At 45.7% G+C, this 19260-nt stretch overlaps 1 protein-coding gene across 7 annotated transcripts in view; it reads left to right on the top strand.

Moving 5' to 3' along the window:
- Window positions 1-1265: 1265 nt before the first annotated feature.
- The window catches only part of MSANTD3 (Myb/SANT DNA binding domain containing 3), a 324673-nt gene continuing 306678 nt past the window's right edge, over window positions 1266-19260 (top strand). For 5 of the 7 annotated variants that reach the window (XM_085606803.1, XM_085606801.1, XM_085606802.1 and 2 more), the window contains exon 1: window positions 1279-1633. The gene's annotated coding sequence lies outside the window, so the exon portion shown is untranslated. Of the gene's footprint in view, window positions 1634-12343; window positions 12432-19260 lie in introns of all 7 variants that reach the window. The other 2 variants (XM_085606797.1, XM_085606798.1) reach the window with 2 other exon arrangements.

The raw sequence follows: 19260 nt of genomic DNA, 5'->3' as shown, positions 1-19260 counted from the left end.
ATGAGTGACTGTACAGGTGAGTGAGTGGAGGTGTATGTAGACCTAAGAGTTAATGAGTGGGTATGTAGTTATTGGTATTGGAGTATCTATGGTTTTCAAAATGGCCGTCTGAAATTTTGAGTCGGTGTATCAAAGGTTATATTAGGGTGTGAGAAGATGCACTAATTTATCACATGGATGATATCATCAGTGATGTCATCAGTGATGTCACTGACCATGTCATGAGTGATGTAATATGTGACGTCATCAGCAGTGCATTGCGGGGCGCGAGTTATAGTTAGCTGAACTAACTATAACAGGGGAATTTCTAGGGTTTTGTACGAGGGAAATGTCCAGCTAACTATAACGCCCCTGAAACCTATGGTTTTTTCAGTGAATTTCTAAGGTTTTTTAAATGCCAATTCCTAACTATAACGCCCCTGAAACCTTTGGTTTTTATATATATATATATATATCTCCTTTACCTTATTGCACCATAAGTGCCATGCAAACATCCAAGCACACAAAGAGAGAAATGGCTATGGCTTTACCCCAAAGATCGTTTACTAGGTCCGATGGTGGTGCGCACATGAACTTATGGTGAAATTAAATATAATGAAGATTTGGAGAAGTAGTTGGCCAAGTAACCACATCACCATTGTGGAAAACTAGAAAAGAGTGCTGTACTTCATTGTGCAAGGAAGATCGCAGTCGGTTGGTACAAATTAAGATGTAGATAAAATGCCTCTCGGAGATTATCTGAGCTTGTATATTCAGAAATCCATAAATGGAAAATGCTAATTTTAAACGCAAATAAAATACTTTCAAACGAAGTGACATTTACGAACACATTCTCGACTTACTATTTAACAAATCGTCCTAAATGTGTTGCCATTCTGTCAAAGATGCTGCATGTTTTCCAGCGAGCGTTCCCCAAATGTTGTCAAATATGGTATGGAGGAGGTACACCTTGTTTTAAAACTCTTGAAAAAAGTATCCGCTCATTAAGTGCACACGCCACGCTATTCAATAAGATACACGAGATAAAAAAATAACTTGCCAATAGTAGGTGCGGTGGACTAGACATGTCGGTTAAATCAAACCTATTATTGTTGCCCAAAGAGTTGGGAAAGATGAGAGATTCCTAGAGCTATAGGCGGAGGGCGTGGATTCAGAGACAAGCGCTAACAGCACACCGGTGATTGGAGGCATCCCGGGTTACCTCCGTCAGGTTCATCCCGCCCTCCTCTGGGCTGTGGGCGTTATTCTCGGCACCGGAAATCTGCGCGCAGGAGCGAAGCGAGAGTCCGGGCCAGGGTTTGCAGGCAGCGCTGCTTGGTGGGGCGGGGGAGCTGGGCTCGGCGCGGCCTCCAACGGGTTGAGGCAGAAAGGAGCGGCGCTAGGCTTGAGAGGTCCTGATGGTGGAGAGGTCGCCGGGCTGCGGCGCAGCCGCGGGGCCGCTCCTTTGTTGTGCCGGAGTGCTGTTGTGAACCCCTCCAAGGCCCTCAGGAGGAGCGCAGATTACACCTGCTCCGGTGGCTCTCAGACCAGGATTGAGTCACCCACAGGCCCTGGGAAGCCGGCATTCCTCATCACTTCCCCTCACCCGCTAGCCTTTACGTTGGAGCACCCCGCGGTCTGCTCTGCAAATCTGGTAGGAAGAATCTGTTCTTTGTGCTGTTGCACGCGCCTGATTTGTGAGGGGATCCTGGGAGTACGGGTGAGAATCTGGAGGGAGGTCTTTATAGCGCACAGAAGGAGACCTACTCCCCCTCCCTGGCCTCGGTTTAAAAGGGGAGAGTAGAATGGGCACCCTCCGCTTAGAGTTTGCAGAACATGGGGTTTTGGCCTCACGGACATGGTGATGAATACGACCTCTCTTCTAATCCTCTCTGGCTGGAGTCGTATGTAAAGAAGTGCCTCCCAGTAGGCACTGAGCTACCCAAAGTCCTTTATCAGTTGACACATCCCCGGGGTCATTCTCCTATCCCAGGTTTTGCTTGATAAATCCGAGGTTTCATTCAGCACATATTTTAGAACCTCGTTTAAGTTGCTCTCCTCGCCTGTAGCCCGTCCTCTAGCGTATCAGCAGAGTGCCGCATGTTTTTAAATGATATTCGCAGTCTTGTGAAGGGTCATACGCTCAGGGCCACTGGAACTGTGTGGCCAATGAGGACCAAATTATGCGTCAGGGTTAACTATAATATACGCAAAAAAAAGTAAATTATGTGGCTTATGGAGCACGTTTAGCGATAGTATTACTTAGTTTGATTTTTTTTAAGTAGCTTTAACAGGTTATGGTCAAAGGTGTCGTCATCTCATTAGTACCGGTTTAAAATCCAAACATCCGCAAATAACTGAAACGTTTCCAGCCAACCTTTTTGAAGGACCTTTACTGCACAGCAAGATGTTGCTGCATTTTTAGTAACTTTTGATTCTTTTGAGCTAGAAACTGCATTTTTTTTCTTTATCTACAGATTATACAGCAGATGATGGATTATGTGGCAAAAAGCGGCAAAACTATAATTATATGGAAAATGCTGCACCCACAGAATGATACCGATCCAGCGCAAGACTGAGAAAAATGGGGAATAACATACCAATATCCTCCCTGCGTCGCAGACCTGTCGTCACGCACACTCATTCATACACGCATTCATTGGTGGGGCCCATAACACCAATTCTCACACGTCACCATTCACGAGTCTACACACACAGGAGGGGTGTGTAATTCAAGCACTGGACATGTGGGGGAGAACACCTTATAACCTATAGGGAGAGAAAAGTTATTTTACAAAATATACATTAACATCCGTCGCCTATAGATCCCTAATCCTAAACATCAAGGCACTCCACCCACTTGTTCGACAGACAAATTAGTTGGAATGGTTGATGGTGATTTAGAACCAGCTAAACTCATTTAAAACTCAGATTCCTTATTTCCCTTAATGAAAAACCACAAACTCCTATTTCTTGTTAATCAATATTTGTTTATCTAAATTTTCATAATGATTTATAGTTGCGTTTGTCTCGTCAAAAGTTTAGAATTTCTATATCAATTCAAGTAAATCTCAGAACATCATATTTACCTAATCTGGCTATTTGAGATGCTCTAATTCATTGGCTCTGCATAACCGAGTCGGTCGCAAATTGTCAGAATAAAGCAGGCCAAAGCTCAAAGTCCTCTGCTCGGCACGTTACAGTCCCCAATTTTATCAAAGGACCAGAAATCGTGCAAGCATCTATCATAGCCCATGGATTTTGAAAACGTTTGCAGTCATCAAGCGGTCGGGCAGCATCTGGACCATCAGGAAAGGCGACACGGACAAACCCTTACTCTCTATTCTACCATCTTTTTATAATAAAAACCCAGGTTAACATGATACATTTTTATGCTAAGAACAGTGGTGATTGGCTGGTTGGGATCGTCCGATTCTTATTCACAGTCCCATTCGAGGGGTGAGGTCACTTGTTAGCCAAAGTGTCGGCTTGTTCCGGGTTACTGTAAGGTTGATTGTTCCCCTATCTTGGCGATCCTCCAACCTTATATCCTTGACCGGGAACATGATGAGCAAAGGTCGCTAGGAGGTTCAGGATATTGTCCGCACTTGCACAGTTCACTCCGCGCCTCACGAGACAGTGGCCACTTCTGCATGCGATGTCAGCGACCATATTGAATTTAGGCCCAGATGTCAACTTAAGCGAAACAAACACAAAAGAGTAATTAATACATAAAAATGGTAATTCTAATGTTAACCCCTTGCTAATCCCTCTATGTGCTTGTATTTATTTAGCGTATAGCGACATTTAAAGCCATTGTATTCCCCTTTTCGATCCTCCTCGATGATGCAACGTCATAAAGCAACACATATCATGCAATATTCTATTACCACATATACTACTCATTAATATGCATATAGATTTTAGTTATAAGAATTATTTTAGCCATGCAAATAGCAAATCCCATGTGTAGTTTAAGTTTTAATAATGTTGAACAGTATACATGCAACACTCGTTTTAATAATATTATAGTTAATAGATTATATAATTAGTATTTTCATGCAAGAATAGAGGAGGTACACACAATTTTGCACTACCTGCTCCATCAATACAATTCCAGTGACCCTGCATAAAGTTCATGAAAACGGTTCGTACTGATTGCAGGTGGAGAGCTAGACATTGCTCAAACGGATTGCATGGGAATATCAAGTGAAAACCACAATGTGCATCATTCACTGAACAGTGTTGATAAAAGCTTTTCTTCATGCATTATGGTCGGTAGCTACAGTGGTGTTGTTTACAGTGCCTAGAAACAGCATACATGCGTTATTTATAGCAGTATTATCAAATCAAGCCTTATTTGGATGAAGTTAAAAGCATAACATTGAATACAATAATCCCAAATCCTTAAGACACAAAGCAATCAATCTCTATGTAGTCACCGCAATCTCACATAGCATTTAAAAAGCGGACACCATTAAAAAAATCACATTCATCTGATAGTATTTGTAGTAACATGAGAGCGGGTCGAACTTGTGAGAATTTCAGGGCCTTCAATGTAGGAAAAAAAAAAAACTTTCCTGGACTCATCATAAAACTTAAAAGCATTTTCAAATGTATAGTATCTTGCGGAGAGACTTGGTTGCAGCCGCAAGGACCCAGTGAGCTTGCCATCCTCTGGGGAAAGCTGGCAGCAAATGCAATAATTTAAATCTAGTGAGCCAAAAGCGCTCTGTATTATTTTTCGCGACTGTTAGGGTACATTGACTGAGTTGTGTTCAACAAACCATCCCCCGTACTATTTGACAGTACCACCTGTTCCCTGTCCAACATCCTTACTATAAAAAAAGTGTTCCTTCACCCACTTCCGATTGGCTTTAGACATAACTCTACCCTCCCAATACTTAGAAACAACTCCTTAATGTATTTAAGCCAGCGTTTAGGTTTATTGGTAAATCATGTGGTTACTTAAAGCTATTGCAATAACACATTTACTTTAATATACAAATTACATGCAACAGTAGGTATTATTCTCTAGTTTAAGAATACATGTGCAGGAGCAAAATATCTTTAAATTGTAGTTCGGTCTATGCCCTCGTGAGTGAAGTGTTTTGATCGACAGAACTATTGCAATAAATCAGAATTTTTAGAATACTGGTTACATCACTTTGTTTTAGTTGTGGATGATTATGTGTTTATGTTCAAGTGTAAAAAAAAAAAAAGGGGGCCTGCCGACTGTTGTCCTTTTTGAGAACAGGTTTGGATGTAGATAAGTGTTCTGCTGGTGGGGGTGCCCCATCTCTTTGGCTGTGCCTATACTTTGACTTTGTTGTGGGCCTTAAAACGTAAGTAGGATAGGATAACACAAAATAAAGTGCGGGTGCAAGAAAGTGCAAGGCAGTGCTGTTGTTTTTATTTTCCCTCTTGAGATCAAAGTTAATGGGCAGGACTACTACCAGTGGGCTGTTTTGCCGATTCAGGCCTGGAAGGAGTGCTGTTGGGCATCTTTTTCTTTTTTTTTTTTTCCTCACCTTCTGCAGAAATTTAACGAGACTGCAGTTTATCTAGGGGTCTACTAGATTAAAGTAGGACAATATGGCTTGCCTTGTAGTGCGTATTCCTCTTTGACTAAAGGGCGTTTTCGAAAACGGTCTCCTTTTGCCCTGTATCTCCTTGCAGGAACAGACTAGGTGGAGTAGATCTTCCTTCCTTGCCCCGCGTAGGTACCAGTATCCATGTGTCGTTCTTGTAGCCAGGTTGGTAGATGGACCTTTGCGGCAAACAGACCTAGTTGGTATTTTAAGAGCTGCACCTTAATTAAAGCTAGATATCCCATGGTGAAGTATTGCTATGGCACAAGGCTCTTGTGTTTTTTTTTTTTAAATGTTCTTTTTAGTAATAACAAATGAACACATTACAGACAATATCATGTACTATACTGCAATTGGCAACCCTCCCCATCAAAGGTGTATCCTCTGCCGGGGTAGAAGATAGCACAAGACGTCAGACAGGTAAGCATTACTCAGCGTCCAATATTGGTAGGTCTCTCGGCGGCTCACAAATATCCCCCCTGTAAGTGTTCCATTTCTGCCATATTTTCGACCATTTGTTTGGGCAGCCTCGTGAGATGTATACAGTCTTTTCTGTGAACATACAATGGTCCATGTCATTTTCCCAAAGCCTCAGGGACGATTTTTCTCCTGCTCCCCACAACTTTGCAATATTGCGTTTGGCGACCATCATTCCCAATGACACCCATATCTTATCTTTGAAGTTTAGGTCTGTAGGGCCCCAGATGTTTAAAAGACATAGCTTAATATTGCAGTCAGTGGTTATCCCCATGACTTCTGTCATACAGTTCGTGACCCTTTCACAGTACCTCTGGATTAATGGACACTCCCAAAGTGTATGTATGAATGTACCATCCAGCCCACAGCCCCTGATACAATCTGCGTTCTCCCTAAAGCCCATCTTAATCAACATTGATCCCGAATAATATATTGTATGTAATATTTTAAGTTGAACAAGCCTCAGTCTGGATGAGACTGCAATTTCTCTGGGGGATGCAAGCGCTTCTAGCCATTCCCCATCATCCAACCCCGCTACGTCGTGGTCCCAGTGAGCACAGAGTCATAGAAGGGTATTGTGGGAGTTATTCGTTTTTTATATATCACGGAGATTGCTTTTTCCGAAAGATGGCCATCTAGTATTCTGTCCTCTAGCGGTGAGGACTCTGGCGGATTATCATCCCTGGGTATTACGGCTTGCAGCGCGTGTCTGACCTGAAGGTATCTGTAGTGTTCTGAGGCAGCTAGGTCATATTCGTCTCTTAACTGGTCGAAGGAGAGTACTACACCATCCCTCCACAGGTCCCCCACTGAAGATAAACCGATTAGGTCCCATCTATCAAACCCTTTAGTGACCCTCGTGTTCCCTAACTGGACTGAGTCCCAGAGTGGGTTAGCCAGTGTGATTTTGTCTTTCCACCCCAAACTCAGTGTGGCGTCCCTCCATACCTTGACCGAGTAATTGGTGGGCCCTGTTAGTTTTACTCTAAAAGGATTGGCATACAGTGCTCCCCTGTAACTTCCTCCGGGTAATAGCCATCTATCCATATTGAAGCTGGGGTCATTCTGCGGTCCGTATGTACAGTGATTAATGGCAGTGAGATAAGCTACCCAGTAGTATCGTCTAATATTGGGGAGCGCTATGCCGCCATCGTACCACCCCCTAGTGAGCTTAGACATAGATATCCGTGGAGGTTTCCCTCCCAGAGGAGCTCCTTCAATACTGAATCGATTGATTTAAAATATGCATGTGTTACTGGGAGAGGTGTATTCTGGAACGCATAAAGAAAACGAGGCAGTGACATCATTTTAAACAAGGCGGCCCTCCCTAGTAGGGATAGAGGGACCGATTTCCAGTGTGACATCACTTTTGAAGCGCTGTAATGGGGGAAGAAGGTTCTGATCGTATGAGAGTGTCCGATCTTTGGAGACATGAATCCCCAGATATTTAAAACTGTTGGTGGCGAGTGTTTTGGCAAAGCCTCTGGGCAGAGTCGGGGCTGTCCCGCTCAAGACATAAGAGGACCGATTTAGACCAATTGATGGTGTAGCCTTAAAATTCCCCAAAGACCAGGAAGATGTGCAGCGCTCCATTTAAGGAGGCTGCCAGTGAAGCTAGATAGAGCAAGATATCGTCGGCATAGAGTGATATGGGGTCTTCCCAGTCTGATGCCCATCTCAACCCTCTAATTACCGGGTCCTTCCTTATCCACATCGCCAGTGGTTCCAAAATGAGGGCAAAAATCAACGGAGATAGGGGGCAACCCTGACGAGTGCTCCTACCCAGCTCAAATCGGGAGGACACCCGATTGTTGTACCCGAGCCATGGGGGCGGCATATAGGAGGCGTACCCAACTCAGGAAACCAGGGCCGAATCCTAGTTTTTGCAATACCGCCAACATATATAGCCATTCAATCGTATTAAAGGCCATTGCCGCATCCAGCGAGACCACCACAGCATCCTCCCTAATAGTGTTGGCCCTTGCTAGGACTCCATGCAGTCTCCGCAAGTTGAGAGAAGTATTCCTGGCTGGCATAAAGCCTGATTGGTCAGGATGAACAAGATTAGTAATCACTGTCAAAAGGCGGGTAGCGAGTACCTTAGCCAGGATATTGTCCTCCGTGTTTAAAAGTTATATCGGCAAGTAGGACGAACACAAGTGGTTCGGCTTACCTTGTTTGTGGATTACCACAATATTGGCCAGTCTCTGGTCCAATGGGAGCAATCCAGAATCCAGACTGTCTTGGAACATTATAACTAGAAATGGCGTGATTTTACTTGCGGTTAGCTTATAGAGTTTGACCGGTAAGCCCTTAGGACCGGAGGCTTTCCCCCCATGCAGATCGTGGATAGCTTTTTCCACTTCTCTAGCTTCCAGTTCTCTATCCAGGTCCGATCGCTCCTCGTCGGAAAGCCTAGGGAGGGGGATGTCATGGAGCATAGAGAGTGCATCGGTTTCAGTGTACTTTGTTCGGGAGGTGTATACTTCTTTGTGGTAATCAGCGAACTCCTCTGCAAAGGCCTGCGGGTCGGAGGTCAAGGCCCGGGTTTTAGTGGCGAGTTCCACCACTATGCGACTCGACTGGTCCCTATGGTAGAGCCACGCAAGTAGCTTGCCTGCTTTGTCACCCAACTCGTAAATTCTACACTGTGTGGCTCTGTGCTGTGTCTTGGCCGCATCCCTCGACACAGCCCAAAACTTGTTCTGCTTGAGTAGCCATTCATGGTTTTTCTTCTCTGAATCAGTTTCCTGAAGACTATTTTCTATCGTTAATATATCCATTTCCAAGCAGTCTAGATCTTCACGCTTCTCTCTCTTGGAGGTGGAAATTTGGGCGATGGCGGTCCCTCATATGACCGTTTTATAGGCCTCCCATAGCACCCCTGCCGAATCTACTGAGTTTTCATTTTTGTGATGATAGTAGTGCTCCGTGTCGCTGATAATACTCTTGCGTATCTTGGGGACCTTAAAATACCAGGGGTTGTTTGGGGCTTCCTACCAACGGCTCCCCCACTTCTACCCGAGCCCATAGGGGTGCGTGGTTCGAGATACCTCGGGCTAAGTGAGTAATTTCTCTAATGTGACCCAGCTGATCTGCTGGTGTGATCATGTAGTCAATGCGGGATTGTGTTTTGTGGGCCCCGAATAAAACGTATATTGTCTGTCCGTGGGATGAAATGCACGCCAGGCATCTGTAAGGCCCAGAGCAGTCCGGGAATTGTTAACCTGTGTACGCGTTACTGGTAATGTCTTGGGCGGCCATCTATCCAAGCTATCCGACACTATGGAATTGAATTCTCCTCCAATAAAGAGCCTTCCATCAGGTAGTGAGAGCAAGAAATCGCCCAGATCTTTGAAGGCCGGACCCTGTAGTCCAGGAGGGAATGTACGTCGACACAAGGTTGTGTGCGCCCTTCCCAGCACCCGGTAACTGCCACGAATCTGCCCTGGATGTCTAATTTTGTGAAATTGATTTTCATCAGAAACATTTTCCAGAGCAATATCCCCACACCGCAAGAGCCAGAACCAAAGGCTGTGTGTGCCACCAATTTGAAACTCCATTGAGTCAGTGCCTGGCATGTATTACCCAAAAGGTGTGCCTCCTGGAGTAGAACTACATCTGGCAGGTGTCTTTTAACATATTGCAATACAATGCCTCGTTTAATCTTGTCCCCGAGACCGGTGACGTTCCAGGACAGCAACTTAAATCCTTCTATATGTGTCGTGCCCCTGGATTAAGGGTATATAACTGAGGCCTGACGCCTCATGGGAGGAACCTGCCCAAACCACCCTCCACCCCATTCAGTCTGGGTGCTCAGCGAGGATCCTTCCCCTTCACACAGGAACTTTGGTATGTTGAGACTCTCCTGGGTGACCCCGCCCCGGACCTCTTCATTAGATCGGAGCAAGACCCGCTAGGAGACCTGATACCTTTGCACCAATAGAGGCGCAGTGCTCTGAGGGACCACCCCTTTAGACCTTCGTAGAGAATAACGTGCTTGTGAATGTGGGCCCATTCAGTACATTGCGGCCCAGCGCAGAATTTCAGTCACCGGCATGCAGTGGAAATCAATCGTCCCTTGTCTGTAAAGGGACAAAATCAAACAACATAGAACGTATCCCTCCTCCCCGCCTTGCACTAGCGAATGCCCAACTGGGACATGATGAATGCTGTTGTGAACTAAGATGCATCGTGCACAGGTATCCTGCCCTCCCAACAGAACAAACCCAACCTGCCTCCCAAAAGTCATTTTGTAGACGTTTAATCTTGTGGTTGTTTAATGTAATCCATCCATGAGTTCTGTTTGCTAGTTAAGCCTTGTCCTCGGTAACGGAACACATTTTTAGGGCCTTCCAGACCATCTTCTTTGATACCTGGTGAGTGGTTGAGGTGTCCCAGAGCTGTGTGAGTTCTGTGCTTTCCAGTAATTGCTTTAGATAGGCCCTTGCAGGTAACAGTTCTCGTTGCTCCTTCCATAGCAGATGATTCAATGTATTTGGTTCCGCTTTCCTTATCTTGTTCCAGCATTTTAAGTAGGTTGCTTGCCGGGCCAGCGTCTGTTTTAGTAGATTAAATTCCAGGCGTATCTGGACTGGAGAAGTGATTTGTGAACTGAAAAGATGGTCCTGTAAGCTCGCACCATTACTTTGTCCAGGATTCTGACATCTCGGCCTCTAAACCGTTCCCTCCCATACGAGATTGTCGATATGAGTTTTGCTCATGCTACTTCAGGGAGGGGTGCAGCCTCACCAGTGTGTGACTTGCCAAAACCACATCTTCTGCGTAGAGGAGACTGGATATCGCCATGCCCCCTTGAAGGTTTGCAGTTGCTCTGTCGGGTCTGCCAGAAAAAGATGAAGGAGTGTTGGTGCCAGGACCTCCCCTCCCTCCCCCCCCCCCTCCCTGCTGTTTAGGCCATGGGTGGTTGGAATTTTCCTTTGGAAAATTTCAAGCACCTAGCTTGACCCAAACCCATGTGTCTTTATGAAGCATGTTCAGCAGGCCTTAAGGAACTTTCCAACTTGGTAGCTTTCCCACAGTCTTACTCGGTTCAACATCATCGAAGGCAGCTTTGAAGTAGAGGAAGCAGAGATATAGTGGTGATTTGCAACCATGGGCGGCATCCATTAGGAGTGAGATTGCAACTATATTTGTTATTGTGCCTTGTGTTTTTGAGAATCTGGTCTGGTTGAGTGGGATGATGGAGGTACTGGATCCTCAAGCAACGTCCCATGAAAATACTCACCCTCCTTGTCAATCAGGGCGATTAGGTGGTAATTGGCTGGAGATGATCTGTTGCCACCCTTGAAGATTGGTGGTATAACCAAACCCTGCCATGAGGCAGGCGGGAGTTTCTGCCCAAAGGGTTGGGTCGCGTTCTTATACTGTGAGTCATCGCATTGGGGCTCAGCGCGCCTGGTCTCCGCCCTTTGGCGATCTGCTTTGTGCTGTTATCTATGTCCACCTCAGTCGAACCTTTGGTTGGTGTTGAGGCTCTGGTTTCTCGATGGTCCTGCTCGAGGCTGTCTGACTTTGGGTAATTTAAAATGATCTTGTAAAAAGAGTGCCCATTTCGCTTGAGAGATGTTTCCGTCAATGCCTCCATAACTTGGACAGAGGAGGCGGTTGACTGAAGTCTAAAATCTTGCACTTTCATTGTGTTTTAAGTCCATGTGCAGTTTGGGCCAAGGATCGTCGTCCGGCGCTCTTTTTATGGCCTATTTCAGTTCTTTATCTGAGTCTTGTGCTGCCAGAACAGTCGGTCTTTTCCGTAGAGTTTGCAGCAGCTTATTTGTTGCAAATTTTTGTGCAGAGTGAAATTTAGCTGCCAGTAGGGTGTTGTATGCGAATCTGCTGTTCAGTCCCCTGAAGCACAAGAGTATACAGTCGTCAAGCAAGTGACTTCTGATTTTTGTTTGTGACCCAAATTTCTTTCTCCTTTGCGGGGCGACTCTCCCACAGTGTAGTTTGGGCAGCAGCGAGGTTGCTGGTGGAGGTACCTAGCAGGTGCAGGTTAAAATCCTTGGAGATGACTCGGTAAGTCGAGATGTCCTTTTCTGTGATCGTTGTAAGTTCCTTCTCTAATTTCCTGCAGTCTGTTGACTTGCTCCTTGGATGGATGTAAATGTTAATGACAATTTGGTCAACTGCTGTATCGATGATTGGTATGGTGCATTTTGTTGCACTCATACCAGGGGTTTTGGTCTCCAGGACTGTTGCCTGAGCTATGCTTATTATTGAAATGTAGGTTACAAGGCCACTAGAGAGATGACCATATTTTGCCTGTTTTACAGCTGGAGTGGAGAAGTTCGAGTAACCCTGAATGTGGGCTGGTTCGGCAAGCCAGGTTGCTTGCAGGAGGATGATGTCAAATGACTTCAGGTAATTAAGTAGGTTTGGTTAGCTTTGTGGTGAGACCATTTATGTTCCAGGAGCAGATTTGAAACAGCCCAGGGTTACTTTCACCTTGTTGCTCCTGGGCAAAGCAAGGTCACGTTGTCACAGGACAGCAGTTGATTGCTCTCATAATGCCTCTTCCGATGTCAATAGATTGCTCCATTTCAAAACGACCTACTCTGCGATGGTTGTTAATTTTTTTTATCCTCTCTGGTCGTGGGAAATTTTGCGCCCTTAAGCACTGAGGTGGTTTTCTTCTGTACACGGGTTGGTCCTCTTCCGCAGCCAGATGGATGACAAGGTTGGGGGTACCCTGGCTCATATCGTGGGGTGATCATTATTCCCCCACCTTCATTTCAAGACTGGTCGACATATAAGTCAGCCTCTTTAGCTTACCATCAAGCATTGTGGAGTTTACAATCCTGGATGAGTTTCTACATATTCTAAGAAATACTTAAACATACAAGCTCGCATCAGTTGATCTTGTTGTAACCTTTGACCCCCCCATGTAAATTTTCATCCAGAACCATAAAAATTTTCATAGTTAACATGCTATCAGTGTCTTTCCTGGTGAAGGCGCTGTAGTCGGCAAAACACGTGTAGAAACGACACAACAGGATCTGTCTATGATCAGAGCCACTTCATTGTCTCTATTTGGACATGTCACTTTATTATTTTCTTATTGTGTTTTTTCACGTGTTATTGATTTTTGATATTCAGATATTCATGATTTTCATTGTAATGATTGTATGTAAAAATATTTTTGGATTTAATTAATTTTGTCATCATTTCTACATCAATTCTATCTTCGAAGAAATATACACGAAACGAATGCTCGATTCATGTTGTTCACTGAGAGACGTATGTAAATAGGAAGAATCATTTTGTCTGTCTTTGTGCTTTTAAGTTTTACCATGTAAAATTACAAGCAGGATGTATCATACATTTTTATATGACTTTTATTAATAAAAGCCTTTTTTACATTGTTTATTAATGATCACTTAGCCTTTACACAGTACCATATTGCTATTATGTTATAGCGAGAGGTAGTGGCGCGCTGACGGGCTCATCTACCAGTTTGCACAGACCTTGAACTGTAGACTTTTAAATTGCAACTTTTAACGTGTGTAGATATATTGTGTGCTCGTTTTATTCACTGTCAATTATTTTAAACTATTGTTGTGCGCATAGAATCAGACGCATCTCCCCCCTGATTACCTATCACGAAGCCCCGGTCTCACAGCTTGAGAGTGATGATTGTATGGAGGGTCGTGACTCCGCCCCTTGAACCTCCTCACATCCGGGTCCTGCAACTTTATTTAAAGCGCATGGGTGCCAGGGCGTGCGCCAAAGGCAAGCCCGTCTGCGCCCATCAGCGGCCAGACCGCTGCCAGCGCCAGCCACTCTGCTCGGATGTCAAGCGGTGGGGTAATCTGTTGGTCAAGAGATGCCTTACTGTCATACAGAGGTAATCCATGCCCAAAGTCGCACACTATTAACGTAGTCACAGACAAGCTACCAGGTCCCTGCACTGCCTGTGCTTGGGATCTCGAGGCGCTTTCGGGACTGGTGGGGAAAAATTTAGATGTAGGAGATATCCAAGGACAAGATGACAATTTGGCTGGTATGATAAATTGCATATCCTTGCCTAAGCATGCTGCGGACATTTAGCTGGATAAGTGCACACAGAAGGTTGCGCTCCAACCATTTCTATCTAAGCCAAAACAGCTCTGGTGTGGAGTCCCCCAGGGGTCAGCACTAAGCCCGCTCCTGTTTAATTTGTACCTGACTCCTCTGTTCACCTTGATAGCCAACTGGGGGGTAAAAGCGATCTCCTACGTGGATGATACCCAGTTGGTCTTCACTTTGAAAGAGCAATCCCAGGTCACCTTTGAGAGCTTCAAGGCGTGCCTGAAAGATATTGCATTGAGGATGAACAACATCAAGCTCAAGGCAGGAAAGAAAGAGAGGTGCTGTTCTTCGGGAAAGAGACGCCCAGCTCCGGATCTCTGGTGGCCTACTGAAATGGGTCCCCCATCTTCACCGGCAGACTGTATAAAAAATCTGGGTGTGAAGTGGGAGGCTGAACTTTCATTCTCTGCTCAGATACGTCCGGTGACAGCTACCTGCTTCTGTCAACTGAGAAATCTGAAGAAATTTCTGCATCTACTGCCAGAGGAGTGCTGGAAAAGCATAGTACTCGCCTTCGTGACATCCAGGCTGGACTATGCAAATGGCCTCTACCTGCGTCAGCCAGAGTACCTGATTGAGTACCTGCAGATGGTGCAAAATGCGGCTGCGGGAATAATCGGGTGAGTGCCTTTCCACGAGCATGTCTCTCCGCATCTAAAAGCACTTCATTGGCAAAAAGAATTAAATTTAAGGCCTTGACGCTGGCGTTCCGAGCCATGCAACGCAACTGCCCCAGCTACCTAAAACACAGATTACGTGGATATAAACAGTCTAGACCCTTGAGGTCCAATTCACAAAATTTACTGTGCATCCCCCACTTTTCAAAAAGGCTCGAATGGGGGCAGATCTTTTACGCTCGGTGCAGCAAATCTGTGGAACTCCCTGCAGAGTAATTTCCACACCATAGAAACAGAGACTCTCTACAGGAAAATGGTAAAAACCTGGCTCTTTAGGGCAGACTGAGGGCCTGACCTTCTGAGCTGTCCAGCAATGCACTACTGTTCTCTTAGTGCCGGGACACCTCTGTTTGAGGTAGCTGTCGCGCTTTATAAGTGTCTGTATTATTATTTATTTATTATATAATACAAATTAAAACATTTATTGCCATGGGATGTTTTGTTTACAATTGACCGCTCCCCTATAATAAATGGCCTGCTAATTGTCACAGTTGGGTGGCTGGGCCGTGCGCCCTGTGTGCTTTTGCCAGGCGGCCTGGTGCTAGAAGTAGCTGACTGTTTGCTCCCCCCTCCCCCCTTCCCAATGTCGATTTGTTCGAGAGTGGGGCTGCTCTTCTGCCTGCTTAACCTTTTTTGTTCTGTCCCTTTCTCCCTGTCTGTATTTAACATTGTTTGTTGCACTCCCAGCCCCAATTGAACTGGGAAGAGAGCTGTATTTAACAGCGGATCCGATGTTGTGACATCCGGAGGAGTGCTGGGGCGATCACAGCATTTGTTCGGTGTCTCGCTGTTTGAGGTCTCTGCTTCCTTTGAAATCACTGCTGACAGTTGAGCTGGATTTGCGCTCTCACTGGGAATTCTGCTGGTTGGCTAGGGGCTTATGTGGTCGTTGTAGTTGGATGAGTTGTGATCTGGGGGTTTCCCACCAATGGGTTGAGCCCCCCCCTGTACCAGTAGGTGTTGTTTAAAACTGGTTATAAAATCATCCAGTATTGAAGGAAGGATTGACAGCTTCTCAACGAAGCTGATACAAGGTTAGTTTGAGTGTATGTGGATGTGGTGTCCGACTGGACCTGTTTGATCAGTGAATTTAATTCCGCAAGCTTGTCATCGATGCCAGCCACAAAGTCGGCCAAGGTATTGAGAAGTGAAAATTGTATGTCCACCTTGCTAGATTCGTACTGGAGTGCTTTCGCGGATAGCTGTTCAGCAGGGTTACCCAGGCATTGTTTGTGCTCTATTGTTGCTATTGATTCCCCTCCTGCCTCTGTTTTCTTGGGACGTTTGGAGACTGGATTGCCGGGGGTCAGATATGGTTTCTCAGAGTGCTGTGAGTGGGTCAGCAGTATTTCCTCCCATTCTGGGGTTAAGTAGGAGTGCCTCACCATCCTTTCTTCTGCTTGCTCTGTTGCTTTGTGGTTTACTAGGGGTAGCGCCCCAAAGCGCCTGGTTGTGTATTGGAGTTATAGCACGCACTAGGAGTGCTGGTAGAGCCCCCCGCAACGGGGCCACATTTGACAAGGAGAGTATTTATTGGGCTGCATGCTTGCGTGCTGGGGGTGCTGTCATTTCCTTCTTCATGATAATTTTGGGGACTCCGGCTTCCCTTATTGCTGTTTTGTGTAGGCTTATTGAGTTAAGACTTTTGCTGTTGGTTTGGAGTTCTTCGCTTGGGTTCAGGGGTCCCAGACTGAAGGGGGTGACCTGAAACCCCTTTAATTATGTTTGTGGCAGCCATTGGTGGTGAAGGCAGTAGGGGAGTTTGCAGCCTATGTGCTGCTTATTGCTCGAGAAGAGCTCTGAGCTGGCATACTTTTGAAAACTGAATTTTGTGTAGATTTTCGGCTGTGTCCTGTTGAGTCAGTTTTGTTGGGGAGGAGGGGTTAAGCTTTTCCTTTATGCCCCCAGTTTTGCCTTTTCCTCTACTTGTTGGTCAAAGAGGTCGATTAAGGGGGGTCCTCATCTGGTCGTAGCTTGTATTTTTGATTAGATTTTCCATGTTTCATTGCTTGGATTAAGGGGCTGTGTCTGCCACATTTCCTTCTTAAGGTGGCGGGGGGCCTTCCCCCTGACTTTCCCAGACCTCAAGGGTGGAGCTGAGATCTAGTGCCTCAGCACTTGCGCAAAGGCACCTGGCATCTCCTCTCCCTTGTCTGCTTGTATGACCTCCAGTGACAATGCTGTGTCGAAGAGGGAAACATGAGCGCGCAGGATGCGAAGCTGCGCTAGAGTGCTTCTCCTGGCTCGCTGTCTTGTATGTGGGGCAGCCTGGGGCTCCCAGGCTTCCTGGGTTCTGCAGTAGAACTGTTCACCTGATGGCTGTGTTCCGAGATGCAGCACCATCACACCCCCTTGGTAAGTCCCGTGGACTTCCTTATGTTGGGGTTAGGGCACCAGCAGTGGGGGGGCATGAGCGCACTGGTAGTTTTGCTTTGTTGGTTGCCTGGCCAGAGGTATCCTGATGCGTCCTTTGTGGCTGTTGCTTTACCAGGCCCTCACTGGCCCTCCAGCTGAAAGATGTTACTGAGTTAGGGAGGGACTGCACGGTCGTGTCCATACTTATTTTTGAGGCTAGCCAGGAGCATTTTTTCCTCGTGATGAGAGCCTGAAGGTGCTCTGTAGGTACTCGGTAGGTAGCACAGTCTGGTGTGGAGAGCCCCCTCCACCCCTTGAGAAGGTGCAGTGCCCTGCTCACAAACTGCACCCGACCACTGTTAACAGTTCCGGAAAGTTGAAGTGGGCCCTGTGACGCCGTAACAATGTGGCGCTGTGGTCTCCCATGGAGAACAAAGGGTTTGGAGGTGTAAAGATTTCTGTGGCAGTTTAGTGGCAGTTGTATGGCAGCCTGCATGTTTCCTGGTGACTGGTAAAGCAGACCTGCTCACAAACAGCACCTGACCTATTGGGCTGCTTCTACGAGCTGGGTTTAAGCCTGCTGCTAGTGCCTTCATGCTGCCCTTGTGCTGCCTCGCCTGTGAGGAGAGCTGTGGGGGAGGGGAGGGGAGTGCAGTGCGGAAGTGAGCACAGGACCTGGCTACTCCCCAGGCACCAAGGCTGCAACGGAGGCCCTCATGCCGGCGTCTAGCCCTCGAGCACCCTGAATGAATTGGGCTCCATCATCCTTTTAGTCTGTACACTCTGCACAGAACCTAATATTTCCTCAGATTTACAAGAGCATAGTTGTAAGGCATTTCTGTTTGTGCTGCTAAATACTGGAATCCTATTTTGTATCTGAACCATGAAACGGTCTCTCCGAAATCTCTCAACCTGGTTCTCAAAATCTCTTGGGATAAATACGCACTTAATACATTTCAGTCGTTCCTATAAAATGTTTTAGATTTATTAGGCAGTAGTGGGAGCATGAATTATATTCCTAACTGGGTTAGCTGCTCTTGGACAAAAAAAAAAACATTTTTGTCCTTCAATTTGAAATATAGTTTCTCAATTACTGATGGTTGCAGCATTGCCATAACTAAATCAATATGTAATGTTTGACTGGATTACCAGAAGAGCTGCAGTGGTTCTGTTGGGTAACAAATAATTTCTTTACAAAGAAGAATACAATTCAAATGGTATCATTCGATTGTGATACTGTTGGAACACAAAACAAACAAAACAAGAATGCTCTGCTTAAAATAGCAATTTTACTTCTTACCAAGTAGGGCAATAAAAATGCATTTGCAAGGCTGTCAAAAAACAAATGTATAAATATAATGACATAGATTACAGTGAAGTGGAGTGCTCAGTGACTGTGGTGCTGTGATCGTGAGACTTATTGCAGCTGAGCCAAAAGTTATCGCCGACGTTTCGACCCTGACAACAGCCTGATTAATTGATGTCAAGCGGCAGTCTTGAGGACGACGTGTCATCAGGATCTTAACTGCCTTCTGGGGAGCACAACTTGAATTTGCTTTACCGAGGCTGATGAATAATTACGTCTGCCATAACCCACAGGATCGAGGACCTCGCTGATTCTACATTGAGTCTCTTGACAAATCGCCCTTGCGTCTTCCTGAATTCCATCAGGACCTGGCTGATTCTATACTGAATTTCCTGCAAAATTGTTCTTTTGTCTTCCTGAATTACTTCAGGCCACTACTAGCCTCGACCAAAAGAGGCTACTTATAGGGAATTCACCCCCATGTTGGGCTGTCAACAACACCCTTAGCCTTGAAGAAGACCTGCTTGACATCAATTAATCAGGCTGTTGTCGGGGTCGAAACGTCGGTGATAACTTTTGGCTCAGCTGCAATAAGTCTCGCGGTTCGAATAATGAGCGCTTTTGCCATCTACCGGAGACATTGATTAATGTTGTTCTGACCATGTTTTCATTTGTAAAATCCTTTAACTTGTATATAATTCACAACTACACCTGTATATAAAACGATCACAGCACTACGGTCACTGAGCACTCTGCTTCACTGTAATCTGTCACTATATTTATA

This window comes from Triturus cristatus, chromosome 5_2 (assembly GCF_964204655.1).
Source record: "Triturus cristatus chromosome 5_2, aTriCri1.1, whole genome shotgun sequence".
NCBI classification, from domain to species: domain Eukaryota; kingdom Metazoa; phylum Chordata; class Amphibia; order Caudata; family Salamandridae; genus Triturus; species Triturus cristatus.
This window is presented reverse-complemented; position numbering and strand designations above follow the sequence as displayed.